General features: G+C 37.9%; 1 pseudogene; it reads left to right on the top strand.

Moving 5' to 3' along the window:
* Nucleotides 1-1,429: 1,429 nt before the first annotated feature.
* On the top strand, nt 1,430-3,307 carry LOC145992501 (glucose dehydrogenase [FAD, quinone] pseudogene; annotated as a pseudogene).
* The last annotated feature ends 3,189 nt before the right edge of the window (nt 3,308-6,496 follow it).

Genomic DNA, 6,496 nt, shown 5'->3' with positions numbered 1-6,496 from the left:
TTACAGTTGTTATCTATTCATATAATAACAATATAATGTTAATTAATTTGAATATATTAATTAATACTATTTTAATTAGTGTAATACAATTATTTTAAATTAAACATTTTTATTATTATTATTATTATTATTATTATGAGACACTTGGTTGGGATCGCCCCCCCCCCGAAATGTATTTCTAGATACGTCCCTGATAGAACAATACTATAATGTACTCATAAAAAGTACTAAAACAATATGCATAATTACAGCTTGACCAATATAATTGATTGATTGATTTAGTGTTTTAAGTCCACTTTATGCACAGTAAGGGTAATTGGGACTGGACCTACAGTTTAAAGTGGGATCCGAACCACTATGTGCCGCCACCGGGTATCGAACTCAGGAGCCCTTGATTACAAGGCGACGACACTACCACTGCGCCATCGGTGAGGCCCTTGACCAAGATAAGAATGGCCCTGTAGCGCTGTAGTCAAGGGAAGGGGAAGGGAGGAGAAAACAAACGACTGTGCACTCTACCCAATTATATATCTTATGTATCTAATGCAAAGTTGGCATGTTTAAAACAACTTGTTTTAAACGTTTAAAACACACGGCTTTGTTTTTTACAAATGTTTATAAAACGTTTAAAATAATGTGTTTTAAACATGGTTTTTTAAACTTGTTTAAAACTCATTTTGATACTTGATGTTGGATAAAATCTGTGATTATTTGCTGGTTTTGTAACTTTGTCTTTTCATTCAATCCGTGTTAGTTTGTTAACTGTGCACAGATATCTGTATAAGTGTCTGAAAATATATGTTCAATTAATAAAGAAACATATTGTGATGAATACTCATGGTCCGCTTTAAAACACCTATGTTTTTTTTTACAAGTGTTTCAAACATTTTTAAAATTGAATATTATATAGATGAAACCGTTTTGTTCCTTACTTAATACACTGCATGTAGTTGTTAATGTCAATATTTTGTTGCATTCACGAAAAAATATATTTAAAAAATCAGAGTAGCCATGTGAGAGTAGCTCTAGCTACCACCATGTGAATAGACTGGGGCCTGGCAACTGTGCATTTGTTGAAGATTATTTAACAGGGAAGGGGGTGACATGTAAAAATAATCGAGAACGACCGATATTAGTGTGGAATCCATAGTTTTCGTGGTCATTAAGATGAATATTGACACTCCCAATGCCGTTCAACTCCAAGTTAATTTTACACTATAGTTACAATTCATTATTTTACTGTCTAATAAAAGATTTGGATAAATAAATACCCGGGCAACGCCGGGCAATCAGCGAGTTATTATATTTTTGTAATCGTGTCGTTTATACTTTCAGGTACCAGCTGAGGACGTAGGACCCTTCCGTTGTAGAAGAGTTCTACGGAGCACCAAACTGTCGTTGAGACATCAATGAATCAGGCCAACAAATCATGACTCTCCTCAACCTTGCATCGATAGCCAGGATTGCCATCGGCCCTACTCTGTTCGGAACCAGATTCCTCTTCGTTCCAATTCTTACAGGGATCATCGCCTACTACAACTACAACCAGTACGATCCAGAGCGACATCCTATCGATGTGAAGACGGTCCTTCCAGAGTATGACTTCGTGGTTGTTGGTGGAGGGTCTGCAGGCAATGTCGTTGCTAATAGACTCAGTGAAAATTCCCAGTGGACGGTGCTTCTTTTGGAGGCTGGAGGGCATGAATCGGAAGTTTCTGACGTGCCTGCAATGGCCCAGTACATGCAGCTCACGGAAATGGACTGGCAGTTCAAGACCGAACCTGACTCTAGGTCGTGTCTGAGCATGAAGGACCAGAGATGCAATTGGCCCAGAGGTAAAATAATTGGTGGTTCCAGTGTGCTTAATTACATGCTCTACGTTAGAGGGAACAAGCATGATTACGATACGTGGGAGGCTCTTGGGAATCGTGGTTGGGGATACAAGGATGTGTTGTACTACTTCAAGAAGTCCGAAGACAACAGAAACCCGTACCTGAATACTAACCCATATCACTCTACTGGTGGGTATCTTACGGTGCAGGACATACCTTGGCATTCGCCGTTAGCGGCTGCTTTTGTTCAAGCAGGTGAGGAGATGGGATACGAACACAGGGATATTAACGGGGAGAAGCAGACTGGTTTCATGATTCCTCAGGGGACTATCAGGCGCGGGTCGCGTTGCAGTACAGGGAAGGCTTTCATTCGTCCGATACGGTTACGGAAGAATTTGCATGTTGCTCTGTACGCGCGTGCGACCAAGGTGGTGATCGATCCTGCCACGAAGGTTGCCCACGGGGTGGAATTCGAAAGGGACGACAAGATACACACGGTGAGGGCTAGGAAGGAAGTGATCCTGTCGAGCGGGGTGATCAACTCCGCGCACCTGCTGATGTTGTCCGGGATCGGTCCTCGCGAAGATCTCAGCAGGGTCGGGATCAATGTCATTCAGAATCTTAAGGTCGGGCACAATCTTCAGGATCACGTTGGGGTTGGCGGACTCACCTTCTTAACAGATCAAGCGGTCGGGTTGATACAGCAGCGTCTGTTCAACATTCCTGCCGCTTTGAAGTACGCCGTGCAAGGGAGTGGCCCCCTCACGACCCTCGGAGGCATCGACGGCATCTCCTTCATCAACACCAAGTACGCCAACGAATCCGCGGACTTTCCGGACATCCAGTTCCACTTCATCGCTGGCTCGACCAACTCCGACGGAGGTGAGCAACTCAGGAAGATCCACGGACTCACAGACGAGCTCTACGACACCGTCTACAAGCCAATCAACAACAAGGATGCCTGGAGCGTCATACCGGTCCTTCTCCACCCTAAAAGTCGTGGAGTCATCAAGATCAGAAGCAACAACCCTTTCGACTACCCGCTTATCTACCCCAACTACTTCGGAGAGAAGGAGGATCTACTACGTGTAGTAGAGAGCATCAAGATAACCCTAGCGATGAGTCGAACCAAGGCTTTTAGAAGATTCGGCAGTCATTTCCACGACATACCGTTCCCAGGATGTGCAGATCTTCCGCTTTGGACAGATGACTACTGGACTTGCATGGTCCGTCACTATACCTTTACCATATACCATCCAGTAGGAACGTGCAAGATGGGACCATATTGGGATCCAAATGCCGTTGTGGATCCCGAATTGAAAGTGTATGGGATTAAGGGACTCAGGGTTATAGATGCCTCCATAATGCCTACCATTGTTGGTGCGAACACGAACGCGCCATGTATCATGATTGGAGAGAAAGGTTCCGACATGATCAAAGACTATTGGATGAAGAGCGAATACATGGAGAAGTAACTGTACGTATTCATACGAAGGAATTGAAAGCGCAGATTATATCGAGACTCATCCGTAAAACTTCGAAACTATATCGACAGCGTTTCATAGTTTTATTTCAGTACTCTTTTGTCCACATTTTAAAATGAGTACAGACGTATTTCACGTGCATTGGATCCGGTTTTCACTCTCATTGCCATAATAAGTTCATTTGACTAAACTGTAACCTAGACCAAGAAAGTCTAATTTAATCAGGTGTATACTTTCAATTTTCCACACCTTAATCAATTTTCCTAACACGATTTATTAAATAAAATGCATGTCTGTGTAGAATGTACACAATATCCTATACACAATGATGAAATACTTTGTAAATAATTTAAGGAAACAATTGTTGTTCAAATGTTAATATGTTTTCCTTAAATAAATTCATTACATTTTTGTTATGGTATAATTTCATTTTGATAGCTGTACATCATTTGTAATGTATTTTTATTTCGGTTTTTCACGTCGCTTTTCAACCTCTAGGTCAATCGCGACTGATACTGACGAACTGATGAAGTAAATGAGGGTGCATTAAATAATGATACGTTAGTAGAACCTAAGATCGCTGAACCTAACCGCTAAAACTAGCTACAGCTTAATGTTTAGAGTTCCTCGACTTTGGGTTCATTGCCCGGTGGGAGATCCGAACTTTCCGGTGTTGACCCAATATCGTTAGGACAATTGTAGAGTTATTTGGATGCAAAAGTAGCAGGCCCAGGTCTTGAAAGCCACAAAACAGCGACGATGGAACACCTTTCGCTGACCACGCACCACCAATGATTGAGGCCACTTTATGCACAGTAAGGCTAATTGGGACTGGACCTACAGTTTACAGTGGGATCTGAACCACTACGTGCCTCCACCACTGTAAAAGCCATTTGGAAGGCCTTGGCCCATCCAATGGTTTTTTTATATACAAATACATGTAAAGTAAATAAATAGTATTTAAATTGAATAATTTCTGTTTGTCAGATTGACTGATAGAAGATTTATTTATTTATTTATTTATTTATTTATTTATTCGTTTGCTTCCTACAGAGAGAACCTCCAATTACAGGAAAGCTTACATAATTCAAATAATAAACATATAAAAGTGTAGATTACCTACAAACACACACACAAACGCATTTATACACACAAGATTATAAGTGAAGTACTACAGGAAAGAAACATATATACATCCAACCATATACATAAATATTCATTGTTCAGAACATAGCCTTTACAGAGTATTGAACGGAAAAAATAATAATAATAATAATAATAATAATAATAAAAATAGCATAGCAGGTAAAATAATTTCAGAACAATGGAAAAATACACAGTATAATCGATTCACAGATGTATATCTAGTCTTTTTCAAAAATTGGTTTTAGTGATTTTAGATACAAGGAAAGTGGCAGACTAAAATCCAGATTTTCATGCTTTGTAGAAATATTATTATATGCAGAACAAAGTCTGAATAAAGGTGATGATTTGTATTTTTCTGTTCTCGGGATATCACAGAGGAAAAGGTGTCGCATCCGAAGATTAGATTTTCTAGTATTAAATTTAAACTGAAGAAGAAAGTTACTATTATCCAGAATTCCATTTACTGTTTTGTAAAGAAATATTTGTTGTGATAATTCTCTCCTATTACTGAGGCTTACATAACAAAACTCTTTCAATAAATACTTATAAGATAATTTCATCTGGTAAGCAGATACTTGGTTCTTCTTGTAGTATAAGTACCGTAGAAATCTTTTTTGAATTTGCTCTATTCTATTTTTATAAGATATAAACCCAGGAGACCATACAACCGATGCATATTCGAGTTTACTTCTTATCATACTGTTATACAATAGCATAATAACATTTAATTTATTTAGGCTCTTTGAGCTTCTTATGAGAAATCCTAGTCGTCTATATGCATCCTTAACAATATTCGAAATATGTTCCTCAAAGGATAAATTACAATCAACAACAACACCAAGATCTTTGACAGAGTACACTTTTTCCAGCTTTTCATTACTAATTCTGTATGAATACTCATATGGGTGTTTATTCATCGAAAATACCATAAAGCTACATTTTTTAATATTAAACCTTAGATCGTTATCCATACTCCAATCATAGAGTACATTTATATCATTCTGAAGATCTAACATATCTTGAGTACAATTAATTTCTTTATACAGTTTAACATCGTCTGCGTACATGAGAAGTTTGGAGTGCTGAAGTTTATGTGGCAAATCGTTTATAAATATAATAAAAAGAAGTGGACCAAGGTTCGAACCTTGAGGGACTCCAGAATTTACAACGTATTGATGTGAATCTGATTGTTTGTAAGTCACATATTGTTTCCTATTGTGAAGATACGAAATAATGAGAGATAACATGTCACTCGTAAAACCAAAGTTTGCAAGTTTACATAGTAATACATCGTGATTTAATTTATCAAAAGCTTTGGAGAAATCCATGTAAATAGTGTGAACACTTGACCGATTATGAATTGCATTATAAACATCTTGAATGAAATTTACTAAATTTGTTACAGTGGATCTATGAGGAAAGAATCCATGTTGGTTACTATTTATGTAACTTTTTACATGATTAAAAATTCTAGTATATAGAATTTGTTCTAGTACTTTGACTGGAGCACTGAGGATTGCAACTGGTCTATAATTTTCCATGTTACTACTATCTCCAGATTTCAGAATTGGGCACACTCGTGTTAATTTCCACATATTTGGAAAGGTATGTAATTCCAATATTAAATTAAATATTACCAGTAAAGGTTTTTTCAAGACCTCGGAACATCCCTTTAATACGTAAGGCGGTATGCCATCTGGACCAGCTGCTTTTTTAGGTTTCAATTTCTTGATAGCATTATTAAACTCGCATTCAGTAATTTTTTCAATACATAATGAATGTGGAACTCGTAACTCATCATTTCCTGATACTCTATATGAACTAGGGGAATCCGCATAAACAGATTTAAAGTAGTGTGCAAAGGTATCTGCAATATCCTGACTAGTATCGAAAACTTTCCCATTGAAAACCATAGCATTATTACTGTGTCTATTTTTATCTTTCTTGTTTTGAACAAATTTCCAAAAAGAGCGGGTATCATGTTTGATGTTCTCCTCCATTTCCTTAGTGTAATTAAAATAAGCTTTATTTATC

This window comes from Lepisma saccharinum, chromosome 9 (genome assembly GCF_977018435.1).
Source record: "Lepisma saccharinum chromosome 9, izLepSacc3.1, whole genome shotgun sequence".
NCBI classification, from domain to species: domain Eukaryota; kingdom Metazoa; phylum Arthropoda; class Insecta; order Zygentoma; family Lepismatidae; genus Lepisma; species Lepisma saccharinum.
This window is presented reverse-complemented; position numbering and strand designations above follow the sequence as displayed.